General features: G+C 35.5%; 1 protein-coding gene across 1 annotated transcript in view; it reads right to left on the bottom strand.

The window, feature by feature from the left end:
* LOC138321092 (uncharacterized) overlaps positions 1–941 on the bottom strand; it is a 36,204-nt gene extending 35,263 nt beyond the window's left edge. Inside the window, exon 1 of the mRNA XM_069264507.1 lies at positions 786–941. The gene's annotated coding sequence lies outside the window, so the exon portion shown is untranslated. The remainder of the gene's footprint in view (positions 1–785) is intronic.
* Positions 942–15,068: the final 14,127 nt, after the last annotated feature.

Below are 15,068 nucleotides of genomic sequence, written 5' to 3'. Positions count from 1 at the left end.
CGAAATACAGACTTTTATTTATTTTATTAATTATTTGTTGGGTTTTTTTTCCGTAGAAAAGTGGAAAGGGTCGGGAGTAAAAAATTGGGGTCGGTCGGGTAACTCTAAACAGACTTTTTTGGCCTAAGATGCATTCTCGGACAAAACTTTGTTTATCGTTAATATCAGTGACAGTAGAAATGTTCCTCAACACAATGTCCCTTTATAGTAAACCCGACTGACATGTGTACATAGTAGGATCTTGATAACTCGAGTAGATGAGATCAAGCCTGGTGATACGTAATCCTTACAAATTGGTGGGGCGGGGGTGAGACTTAAAACTTAATGCTACACACTCGTGTGTAAAAATTAATTCTTCTAAACAAAATAAACTGAACGTCAAGCTATATGACAGGGATGTATTTCGGTTGTTATTTATAAACACCTCCAACGTTATGTCCAGAGCTGTCAGTTCACACATGTCCCCGGGTGGGCGGTTCTATCTCCCAGGGTAACATAATGTAGAGCCTTGTTTTAGATGTAAAGTTCTCACAACTTCAAAGCATGTCGAGCACATTTCAACAGTGAAATAATCATTGCCATACGTATATGTCGGCCGGGTTTACAGAACCGTGTACCGCAGCAGGCGAACAAGCGGCCGTGATAACTCGGCCCGTGTCTCTACATTATAAACCACAGGATAGCATCTGCCGTTTAGTGCAATGATATGAGATATAAACGGTGTTCTAGGCTAATCTAGCATGCACATTCGATATTTTTGTATTATGGTGTATGTAAAAACTTACCATATCATTGATGCTTTCATAAATCCAATGTAAATTGTCCCCTTCTTTTGTTTTCAGTCATAAACATGCCCCGAAGGAACCTTCACACGTTCACCGAGTGTTGTCAATTTGTTGTTGAATAGAGCGCCAGTCCGTGACGTCACCGATTTGAGCTACTCTGAGTGGACGGTTCGTTGCAGGTGCTCGTATTACCAGTCTATAGTCTGTTTCAAAATTCCCATTCCATTAATAGCATAAATTAAAACGGTTTGATCTTCTATTCAGAATTCAATTATATTTAGGCATGACTATGCTATATACACGTGGTAAATTTGCAGACTGTCACGGAATATTTACATTTTTTACCTCGCCGACAAAGACCTCCTACACGTTTGGCGTGAGCAGACCACAGTAAAGAAGTTTGGTTTGTCGATATGTTTTTGTCAGATTCTGAAGAAGCGTAACAGCTGGTTTTTGATCCAACAAGTCACACGACAATTATAGTCAAGTATAACTAAACCTATTGAAGTTATGGATTCTTAACACACAATTTATACATTACTATTTAAATCTTTTCCCATTGATCATTTTGAAAATTATGTTATCAAATGAGAATTTTATATCCTATCATGAACTTGTTTAATTTAACCAAGGATTTATAAGTGAGAAGGATTCGTGACTGTCTCTTAACATTACTAAACACCACGCGAGACGCCTATGAACCGGGAATAAAAACCGTTTTTCTCAACAAATACTTGTCTTATCGAGTCAAACGAAACACCATTTAAAGTTTATTAAATTTCACGACGTATATTACTTGCTTTAAAGACGGAATATTTAAAGGATATGTCTTAAATTTTCGTTAAAAATAATCGACAGCTCATGAAATGACGGCCCCGCTTCAGAAAGTAAGACGGTAACCCTCGCACCCACAGCTACATCAAAGGCTGCGCCGCGCGATATCAAAGGAAAATCAGTCGTCGCCCAACGTCACGGTCAGTGCACAAACACAAAAGCGCCTGCCTTGGACTTCCCCAAAACCCAGTGTGACTTATCCTTCTGATATACATCCTTGATTTAACCTTTTATTGGACCGCAATATAATATCATTTTGGTGATTTCCTCGTCCCGCAACATCTAGTTTGTACTAGAGATATATAGTAATCATAAATGTATGGCAACATTTTGAATTAACGGCTATTAAATACATTTTTATGCAAATATATATTAAATAATTATGTTTCTGACTTTTGTAAACAATTTGATTAAACCATCAGTAATATTTTGACAGTGAATTTGTAATCGGCTGATTAAAATCTTTCGTTTTACAAATTCTAGATAACGATACCAGTTTGATCACAGTTTGTCACCTTAGCTTTCTGTCTATTAATCTGGCGTTAATTTTCGCACCTATCACTCTCAATTGCTCTTGATTTTAAGTCCATGTTTACAGACAACAGGTAAGTACTAGGTAAGTGTCGTGACGTCATATTCTCACACTTGTGCATTAAAGATAGATATAGATATGGCGATAAGATGTGTACCTTTTATGTCATTAGGGTCATTCACCAGCTCCTTAGGGGTTATAAGGGCTCTGGAGTATGAGTAATCGTTCGAACAGGATTTTTAGTAGGAACGAGTAACTTCTTGAGTCAACGTTAGAAGCCCGTATTAGTTGAAAGGGTTTCAGTACAGTTCATTTAATTAGGACCTACTTTAAACCACCAGGTAAATCAGTGTAGAAACAGTGCTTATATATACTTGTACAATGCATATTATTAATACATGTAAATATATACAGAACAACACACATACAACATAAAGACAAATCAACAACATTTTCACAGTCGAAAATGTGATATATATATAAATATATTTCGAAATATAATCCATGCTGTTACAATTGTGTATCTCCATTGAAACAATGTACAATATTTCAAAACCTGATTGAAATTATCTGAAAATGTCACTTTAATGTAAATGCCAGATCAATGGACTCGTACCTGTTTATAGAGGATCCCTCTGTAAAACGGACACTTGCCTAAAGTGCAATTTACTCCTATATGATATTGATTTTATAATAAAACCCAGTATAAAGAATACGCGTCTTTAAAGCAGGTATATCATACCCTAAAATCAGTGACAGTTACGTTTATAAAATATCTACACATCAACATTATTACAACAAAACCTCTACATAAAGAACTCTCTCTAATGGAATAGACTCTTTAAACACATTCAGTGCAACTATATAAACAGTGAAACCTCTGTATAAAGAACACTTGTCTATTAAGGACACGTTTGGATCACACACACGAAGTACCATTTACCAGTTAATTCATATCTATATATATATTTGCACGGATCCCTATACTTTATAAATATGGTTTATTGTTTCATGAACATGAGACACTGCCTGCAATGAGAACACTAAATTTTAATTTAGTCTTCATTATTTATGAATGGAATAATTCCAGAACCTTAACAAAACTGATTTTACAAATGGCTCATTCTTCGAAAGCTTACATTTGTAGTCTAGAGACATACACATAGTGAAATTGCTTTTCACCATTTTTAACGTCAGTTACAAATTGTAAAGCATTGTTTAAAAATTGACAGCCTAGTAAATTATTCCCCGAGGACCGGGTCATATTTACGAATTTCTATTGTCCATCAGTTTTAATCAATTTCTTTATTTCTAAATGCATTCTTCAGCATAAACTATTACGATATACATACGACGAATATTTGATAATTTATTTATTAATTATTTTACACATTATATTTGAAAGCAAGTTATCAAAATTGGCACTCATTATCTGACATATCGCCAAAGTTCTATAGAATTTCAACTTGTATTTTTGCATAATTGGTCGATGCTGATTTAAAGTAAAATAATTGAACTGTACTGATATATGACATTAATCGTCGGTAATATAATATGTAATTGACCTGATATTTACGACATTTCGTGTTGGCTATGTTACCGATCGATAATGATGAGTATTCATCTAATTTCGTTCCTTTTTTCTTCACGAGTGACACTAATCGGCTGTCATATCCAATCAGGAGGTTTGTTAACGATATCATCATGAATAAACATGTACCGTAACCACAAAGGTAAGTCAATATTGTTATAATGGATGCATATATGAATTGGACATTCACTCTAACGAAGGTGATATTTTCATTATTTTTGTTTGACTTGCTCGTATTAGAATAGAGCATCAGTAAGTGCGTTATGACACGCTAATGTTAAGTCGAGTCCGGTACATATTACGTCATAATGGTCATCTACGGACGTAACAAGACTTCAGGTGGATATCAGATTTATGCCAGTTTACAGAACACAAGTTGTGGTATTCATGTTGATCGCGGCTCGGGGAATCTCGACCCTACTTGTGTCGTGGATTGGTAAACAAATTTTTACAACAAGGTGTTTCCTGTTTTTGTTACATATTACGTCGTGAATGGTCAACATTAAGGTGATGGACAGTTGTCACGTGATGTACTGTACTGGTCAGTTGATTGACACATTGTCCTTGAACAATTTGTCGACCAAATAATCCAAAGATGAATATAACAAAAGAATAATGATCAGCATGCTATACAGAATTGCACAAATTAGAAAATCGCAAAAAGGACATTGCACCATAAACAAACTTATAAAAGACTTATTAAAAATTATCAAAGATATTTTATAATTTCGTAAGTAGCCATATTATACAATCAAAGAGATAATTAATTATATTGTGGCCAGTAAGTAATTGATTACTACTGGTAAATCTTTCGTTATAAACATTCACGTGAAATAGTGTTGGGTAAAGAAGTGAACCCTGGTGTACACTTTTGGAGGGCAACATTCCAATGGCAGCAGTAACAGGTCCTTTGTAGGAAAATCATGGTTTATACATCATTAAAGATGCTCCACCGCGATATTCTTCATTTGAACAATAATTGGTGTTTAATCGTGTATATACATGCCTAATTAAAACAAGAAATAATATAAAATAATTTATTTCGCCTTTGGTGCGTGCGCAATCAGTACTTCATCCATATAGGATATAGCGCCACGGAATCTTTTCGGGATGCAATTAATTATTTTTCATATTTTTTACTTCAATCAAAATTAGAAGCTCAAACTTTTTTACGGTGGTAATGGTGAAAAGTAAGTAACTTTTGTAACTGAAGAAAAATACTAAATCGTCTCCTCCTGATTTTGATAGTGAAAAAATACCATTTGTCAGCGGTGGGGCATCTTTAAATGATTTTTTGCATCTTTGTGTTTTATTAATAAACTATTTTGTCATAAAATTGTCACTTATTTACACATTTATTTGAGGAAATGTTTCATGGTCGCGACAACGACATGCGATCTTAAATCGACTTCCGCGGGGACGTTACCATTCGTGTCCTGTGACATCGGTGCGACAGTATAACTAACTGTCATCTATACAGATTGTATCGAATCTTTTAACGAAATTTTGTTATTATTTTACATTTCAAAATATCCGCTCCGTAAAGTGCAGATTTTTTTATGATAAAAAAAGAGGATTTATTTAACCTGTTCTTGTTTCCTTGTCCAGGTTCAACAGCTATGAGCCGAGTTGTTTTCCATCTGGTAAAAATGTATTACCCTACTGACGTTATTGATATGGAAAATATGCAACAACTTTTAGCATGGCTGTATTGTAAATTTAATCTTAGATTTTTATACTCCATATTTCCATTAGAAAGCATTATACGAGCGACATACTAATATCTCTCTGATCGTGTAAAAGCTTCCGCTATTTGTACTACTAAACGGGTCATTACATACATTAGTAAGGTCACACTCTTAAACTATAATTATAAGGATATAAACATGGACAGAAATAGACGAAACATGCAAAATAAAGAAAGTTTGGGGTATTAAGAGATCGAAATCAGTAACGTAAATACTCAGTACTTTTGAATGGTCAAGTTTTTGCGGGAGTTGTCCGATACATAAGTTAAAAAAATGGCACAATGACATTCTTAAGATGTACCTTTCCTAGTCAACAGTTTTTTTAATGTTCCCGTTGAAGCGTACAGAAAAGCTTGCATTGTAAATCGAAAACTAAAACTGTGTTTTGATAACTCTTTTAGTGACACACAGGAATAACAAAAAGAAAAGTTTACTCGTTATGATGGCAGCATAAGATTCAATAACAAGGGCACAGCCCTTCGTGCCCAAAGCACTTTACGGTAACGCACACAGTGTACATGAAAATATACTGTATATAAGAAACAAGAGACCCAATGGCCTTAATGGTCATCTGACTACCTTGGCAATACTCGTATAGGAAATTAATTAGATATGATGTCAGGTAGCCATCTTCAATTTGGGATCAACCAGATATGTAACAATACTTTGTTAAGATCATATCACGATCATTTCAGGCAAGTTTCAGCCAAATTGCACTTGTAGAACTAGAAAAGAAGATAAATGTGTTTTCAAGATGGCGGCCATCTTGGATTACGAATCGACCCGAAAAATAACAACATTTTGTCACGAACATGTCAACATAATTCCTGGAATTTTCAGCCAAATCGCAACGGTCGAACTTGAGGCGAAGTTCAAAATGTGTTTTCAAGATGGCGGTTGTGGCGGCCATCTTGGATTTTTGGATCGACCCGAAAAATAACAACATTTTGTCAGGACCATGTCAAGATAATTCCGGCCAAGTTTTAGCCAAATTGCACTTACAAAACTAGAAAAGAAGTTCAAAATGTGTTTTAAAGATGGCGGCTGTGGCGGCCATCTTGGATAACGGATCGATCCGAAAAATAACAACATTTTGTCGAGACCATATCAGGATCATTTTATGGAAGTTTCAGTTAACTTGCAAGTGGAAGAACTAGAAAAAAAATAAATGTCTGTTCAAGATGGCGACTGTGGCGGCCATCTTGGATTACGGATCGACCCGAAAAATAACAACACTTTGTCAGGACCATGTCAGGATAATTCCGGGCAAGTTTCAGCCAAATCGCACCAGTAGAACTTAAGAAGAAGTTTAAAATATGTTTTCGAGATAGCGGCTGTGGGGGCCATCTTCGATATCGGATCGACCAGGAAAAAAAACATTTTGTCGGGACCTTTTCAGGATTATTTCATGGAAGTTCAGCTAATCGCCCGCAGCTAAATCGCCCTGCTAGACGCGGACTTGAGAAGAAGTTCAAAAAACCTGTTTAGAATAGTTTACGCATGGCGCATGGCGGACGACGACGGACTAATCACGATGACTCTATGTCATCCTGATCCTTTGGGTCAGATGACCTAAAAACCTAATTTTAGAAATTCAATCCTACATAGTGACAGGTTGGCGTTTGGCGGACGACGACGGACTAATCACGATGACTCTATGTCATCCTGATCCTTTGGGTCAGATGACCTAAAAACCTAATTTTAGAAATTCAATCCTACATAGTGACAGGTTCAGTTTGCGGCCGCCAATTTTTTTATACTTATGTGAATCTCGGTGATCTCCATGGCTATGACGCTTTGAAGTAAGCTCATCATATAATCGAGCGGTTCAAACGTTCTTATAATCAAATAAACATTACCTTCATGCGGCGGAAGCTCAGTGCTATTGCTCTTTATTTGCAAGCGTTCAAGTGATTTGGTCAACCTTCTAATATTATCAGCTGACCAAAAACGGAATATCTGTTACGGAAATTAAATTTCTTCCTTCTCAAATTGGGGTTTGGGGACAAGGATAGAGTGTGAATATATGAATAAAAAATAAAAATAAAATTCGGCCCGTTATTTGCATAAACTGCACTTTCTAACATTGCATAAATGAATACTTAAACATCTGACTGCGCCCCTTAAGACTTTATCTTCTGTCATATGTTTTCTTTAGAATGGTTGGCATATTTTCAAAAGTGAATATTTTGTTATTTGGTTGTGATATAATTTCATCATTCATTTCGGATCCGGAAAACGTAGCTGTTTTCAGCCAGACAATTGATATTCTCCATTCTCCATCAAAAAGAAGCTGATATTGATCCAGACAAGAGAAAACGACGTTCTGCCCCCATAGCAATGACGTAAACACCAATAGGTGCACTCAAGGGTAGATAACTCTTAATTAATAAATATGTATTTAAACATATCAGGGAGAGGGCTTATATATAGGCATAGCCTGCTGCCCAAATCCCTATTTAATCAAATAATTTAATAAAATATTTTGAAATAAAACATATCAAAGTGCATGTACAGATTTCTAATTCTCTGAAGAAAAACATCGATTTCTTTATCTTTGAATCTGAAAAATCCATTTTCGCTACACAATTTCGACTTTTGAGTGACATGAATTAATTTAACCTCGTGATATTGAAAACGACACGACTTTAAAATAAGAATATATGGAAATGATGAAATTGTAGTAGCTGGTGGTTTGAATAGATCGTTAGACAAACAGATCAATTACCACGAAAACCTAGAAACATTTTATCGTGAGTAAAATCGAGAATTTTGCCAGTATAGGAGGTAAAAAGCACTGAAGTGTGTGGTGATCAACGGAGAGTACATAAATATAACAGAGTTATCTGCCATTGTGGAAAGGTATCAAATGTGATGTTATGGAAAGCCATAGCTGTCTTATGCGGCAAATCTTTAATATATTATGTGCTTTTGCCTTTATATTAAGTTATTATGTCTTTATATTATGTGCTTTTGTTTTTATATTATGTGCTTTGGTCATTATATTATGAGCATACACCAATATATTATGTGCATACACACAAAAAATATTTCTCAAGAAGACGTTTAGATGTGTGTTGGTCAAACAACGACCCCAGAAATTTAGTTCGTGACAACTGAATCATTAAAACGTTTGATATATTGGTGTTTCGATATAAAGAAATGACCACGTAATATATTGGTGTATGCACATAATATATTGGTGTTTGCACATAATATATTGGTGTATGTACATAATATATTGGTGTATGCACATAATATAATGACAAAGCACATAATATAAAGACAAGACCACATCATATAAAGACAAAAGCACATCATATATTGGTGTATGCGCATGATATATTGGTGTATGCACATAATATAATGACCAAAGCACATCATATAAAGAAAAAAGCACATAATATATTGGTGTATGCACATAGTATAATGACCAAACCACATCATATAAAGACAAAACCACGTAATATAAAGACAAAACCACATACATGTAATATAAAGACAAAACCATACAATATAACGACAAAACCATACAATATAAAGACAAAACCACATACATGTAATATAAAGACAAAACCATACAATATAACGACAAAACCATACAATATAAAGACAAAACCACATACATGTAATATAAAGACAAAACCATACAATATAACGACAAAACCACATACAATATAAAGACAAAACCACATACATGTAAAATACAAGACAAAAAACATACATATAAAAGACAAAACCACATACATAATAAAGACAAAACCATACAATATAACGACAAAACCATACAATATAACGACAAAACCACATACATGTAATATAAAGACAAAACCATACAATATAAAGTAAAACCATACAATATAACGACAAAACCATACAATATAACGACAAAACCATACAATATAACGACAAAACCACATACATGTAATATAAAGACAAAACCATACAATATAAAGACAAAACCATACAATATAAAGACAAAACCATACAATATAACGACAAAACCACATACATGTAATATTAAGACAAAACCATACAATATAACGACAAAACCATACAATATAACGACAAAACCACATACATGTAATATAAAGACAAAACCATACAATATAAAGACAAAACCATACAATATAAAGACAAAACCATACAATATAACGACAAAACCATATACATGTAATATTAAGACAAAACCATACAATATAACGACAAAACCATACAATATAAAGACAAAACCATACAATATAAAGACAAAACCACATACATGTAATATAACGACAAAACCATACAATATAACGACAAAACCATACAATATAACGACAAAACCATGTAATATAACGACAAAACCATATGATATATTAAAGATTTACAGCATAAGACAGCTATGGCTCTCATATTATGTCATTAGATTGTGGATTGTGAGCAAAAATCAGTTGTTTTCTCAACATATAACTAATTTAATAATAAATAAATAACTTCGAAAAAGTGTTACGCGCATATATCTATATGAATACATGTAACAATCAACATATTTCTGCAAGGGCAAACCACTTTGGTGATTGCATTAGATTTTAAGCTCTCCATCAATGGAGATTATAGTTATCAACACATTGTAACATTTTACCAACTGCGCGGCCAGACGAAACAACTAGTCTAATTATCTTCGGTATCTGGTCATTTACAAACTCAGTATCGCAGTAAATATAATAGGAAATCGGTGTACTGGAAATGGCCTGAAACGTTATCACGATAAAAATAAATCAACTCATTGTATATCCAGTCAATATACAGGTATTACTAGAGACAGAAATAGGCATTTTAATCTTCAGATCGGAAACACAGTTACGTAACTTTTAAAAGACAATTTCTATTTGAAGATCATTGAATTAAAGCACGGATTACATAAGAAATTTCCGCCTTTTTGCACAAATAGTTTATAGCCTGACAAGTTTTACTAATAGATGCATTATGGAGATTCCCCTTATACAGTTCTTCAGACAATAAGAACCCATATAAAATACAATAGGTAGATATCGATCTCTACACACAGCCAAGTAGTTCTATTTACAGTGACCAGTGGTCATACTTATACGGACAAAGCCGGTCATGATGGGACGGGCCAGAGAAATCTCTCGACCACTCCCAACAAATTAGGAGGTCGCGTGCTTAGATTAGATTATAGATAGCGAATACCTAAAACTTGGTACAAAGTTCGGACAATTGAGTTATTATGACAGCAGGTGTCTACAAGCTTATTGAAAACACCTTTGAAATTGCTACATTTTGAGTTTATTCGGTATTTTTTGTGGGTTTATGTAATGGATGTAGTTTTCTTGTAGTTCCTTTCATTGCCATTCTGAGTCCGTTCGTGTTGTCATTTGGGTTAATATTTTTTGTTAACATATTTGGGCCGATTCCTTGCAGTTTCATTGCCATTTTGAGCCTGTTCCTTGCCATTGCGGGTCAGATTCAATGCCATTTTAGTTTGTTCCCAACGCTGTTATTTGTGGCAGGTTTACTGCAGTATATGGGTCCGTTGTATAGGTATATGTGCAGTGCCCTGCTCCCACTTGCTTCTAATATGATTTATGCTTCCCATTGGAAAACGTCAAACATTCATAAAATGAAAGTTATTTTACTAACAAAAAATTGAATTGGAACAACGATTCAATGTACTGCATGCATTAAATAACGTTATAACACTACAATACTATGTGTCTGATAGGTCAAACTCTATATTTTACTTCTTTTACAAAATACCTTGTTGGGTAAATGCTCTTGTCGTCCTTACAATCACTTACAGCTATGTTTGTATTATATCAGGAGACTTGATATGTAGTATCTAGCTAGACACTGCTGCACCACCCGAACACGTAGATATAACAACTGTTTTGGGGAGAGAAAATAAACTCACGAGGGTGAAAATAAACTTTTCATCACACTTAAGTGTAGACTAGCTAATATGACATATATACCCCAAGGAGCAAGTCGCACCACTTTTGTAACCTATATTGAACTGGCAGTCATTACAAGACTGAAAACGCTTTGGGCGTCTTAGACAATGGATGTCACCGTTATAACTGGGTAGGGGCAGGAATTTCTATTGTTTTCTTTCGAAATTGAATTTTGCGTGTTTCCGGTTGCTGAGATGTAGTATGTAACATGCCATTGAATTGAAATCTCCTGCGTCAAAGGCAATGAATTACATTAGGGTAGTATTTGAGCAATAAATCACAATGTGGATTATTTGTGCATGGAAAGATAAATCTATTTACTGCTGTGACAAGATTTTGGACAAAAATTACAGTAAATACAAATGTCACATATATTGTATTCCCTTACCGTAAACTTTAATTGAAGAATCAAATTTTGGTTTTTGAATTACTGGTGAATTTTCTTTCGGCTAACGTTTCCTCCCCTGTGAAGGAATGACCGGAATGGTCAGCCAGACTAAAACAAAGTTCCACTCCTATACACAGAACCCTTACGGCGATAATTGATCCGACATCTATACGTTAATTTTGTATCCGATACCATGTCGAATTTTAATTCTGCTCTGATTCCATCTATTAATGTTGTGTCCAATTTGACGGACTGAACATTCGATATGGAGCACGTGTGGTCAGTCCAATGCGTGTGGGAGGGAACTGGGAGGGGGAGATTTTAATGCAGACATATGTTGCATGGTGGAAATTCTTGTTCTGTTGCCGTGTGATTACATTTACTTCTGTTCCAGGTCAATTAAAACCATCTGCTGGACACAGCGGTCACTGTCAGTTCCAACCCGGCCCTTCATTATACATGTAAGGACATTCTTTGTTACAAGATCTTAAAATAATGCAAGTACTTCATGTAGTATTGCAATATGTTCAACCTATAATTTCAAATCATATTAGGGAAATATGGTAAAAGTTTAATAGATGGAAGACGATGGCGGCGGTTTTGGATAATAAGAAAGAGGACGGTGATGATGTTGAGGAGGAGGAAGATGGCAATGCCATCGCGACCAACAATGGGATATTTTGACGACGAAGAAGAGGAAATGACGAAAAAATGACGACGGCGATGGTGTTGGTGGTGATAATGATATCATATATGATGATAATAAAATGATGATGATGATGATGATAATAAAATGATGATGATGATGATGATGATGATGCGACCAACAATGAAATCTACGACTGTTTCACTTAATGATTATCAATATTTAATGACTGATTGTCAACTGCACGCTCTTTTCAATAAATATGTGACACTATTGTTTAATTAATCAATGTACCTCCATTTGAATTAATATTGCCCGGCCACCTAGGAGAAAACTGGTATTAAATTACACGAAACGCCAGCTTGCGAGCGTCCCACTTTAACCTCACATTTTTGCCGTTGATCTCAATGTATCCAAGAATATATATACAGAGTCATGCGCTATTTGACAGTTTAAACAAGTTGATTTAAAGTGTGTTTTGGAATCTTTTGTTCGATGGCTCGCTACGCTACACTCACTATTAACTATATACTTTACTCTGTCGCACCCCATAATCATCCCTTTTGTACCTAAATTACATTTCATGGTCCATTTAATGTATCCCCTCAAGAAAACTTTTAAAGAAAACAATGCCACTAGACTGTTGACCAAGGAAATATTTAACAAAAACTAGCCATCTGGATTTCAGAGGCATTGATGGTGATGCCTATGTCGATATTTTGTTTTTCGTGTTGTTGGTCAAAGATTATTGTAAATTTGTAGATACCATCATATGTACAGTAAGATTTCGGCAAAAATAGTTTCAATTCAAGGACAGTTAGGAATTTGTGTGGCTACAAGTATCAGATCGTCTTTTAAAGGGATTAAGTGAGCCTTCTTCTGTCACACAACCACGAAGCTAAATATGACATAAATGTATTGTGCTAAGTTTCTTATGAAACCTTTAAACATAAAATAATGGAAAAATCACAACATTGTGAAGTATTGTACTTGATACCGTTAAAATTCCAAATCGTATAGCAATACCATGCAGCAGGTACAATGTGTACGCTGTACTCATACCCGAGCCACGTATAGCAATACCATGCAGCAGGTACAATGTGTACGCTGTACTCATACCCGAGCCACGTATAGCAATACCATGCAGCAGGTACAATGTGTACGCTGTACTCATACCCGAGCCACGTATAGCAATACCATCAGAGCCACGTATAGCAATACCATGCAGCAGGTACAATGTGTACGCTGTACTCATACCCGAGCCAAGGCAATACCATGCAGCAGTACAATGTGCACGCTGTACTAATACCCGAGCCACGTATATCAATACCATGCAGCAGGTACAATATGCACGCTGTACTAATACCCGAGCCACGTATAGCAATACCATGCAGCAGGTACAATGTGTACGCTGTACTAATACCCGAGCCACGTATAGCAATACCATGCAGCAGGTACAATGTGTACGCTGTACTAATACCCGAGCCACGTATAGCAATACCATGCAGCAGGTACAATGTGTACGCTGTACTAATACCCGAGCCACGTATAAGCAATACCATGCTCAGCAGGTACAATGTGTACGCTGTACTAATACCCGAGCCACGTATAGCAATACCATGCAGCAGGTACAATGTGTACGCTGTACTCATACCCGAGCCACGTATAGCAATACCATGCAGCAGGTACAATGTGTACGCTGTACTAATACCCGAGCCACGTATAGCAATACCATGCAGCAGGTACAATGTGTACGCTGTACTAATACCCGAGCCACGTATAGCAATACCATGCAGCAGGTACAATGTGTACGCTGTACTAATACCCGAGCCACGTATAGCAATACCATGCAGCAGGTACAATGTGTACGCTGTACTAATACCCGAGCCAATGTCATATAAGTTAAACAAATGCAATACAATTTACTACCGATGAGTTAATGAAATCGTTTTTAGACAGGAGCGTATACATTATACGGGAAACACACTTTCATTACAACTGGTTTGTTTCCTATATATCTACAAATCTTAATGCACTCTTAGACTGAATTGTCCCTTTAACAGTGATAACTATTTATGTAAGAAAGTGCCAGGTTTAAGAGGTGGACGAAAGCCGGAGTTGACCATGAATAATCACTGACTACAGTAAAACATGACAACTGTTATGCGACTTCATAAGATTTTCGTTGTAGCCAGAAAGGTGTTGAAGTGGTAGTAAAAATTTGACTGTCTGTTATGGATTACATGAACAACACGCGGACCACATATATTCTACAATATTCTTGATTTTTACTACCTTTTAAGTTATGCTTTAGATCGTAACGATCTGAGTTTCAACAAGATAATAAAAATTCCTGATGTCACTTCCTGATGGATATCTATGGTAACCAAAATATCCAATTGCTACAGATTCATATGTGTTCGCCAAACTAAGTACCGCTTTTCTTAAGAATCCCACCACTCGATCGATTTAAACGCGATTGTAAATATTGGTTTTCGTTGGAGTATGTGATTTTGTTTTTCCTCGCTGAAGGCTTTGTTATTTATTTCCCCGTAGATAATCATCAGTAGTCATCATCGAGTCCATCTGATAG

This window comes from Argopecten irradians, chromosome 4 (genome assembly GCF_041381155.1).
Source record: "Argopecten irradians isolate NY chromosome 4, Ai_NY, whole genome shotgun sequence".
NCBI lineage: Eukaryota > Metazoa > Mollusca > Bivalvia > Pectinida > Pectinidae > Argopecten > Argopecten irradians.
Note: the sequence above shows the minus strand (reverse complement) of the source record. Positions and strands in the feature narration are given on the sequence as shown.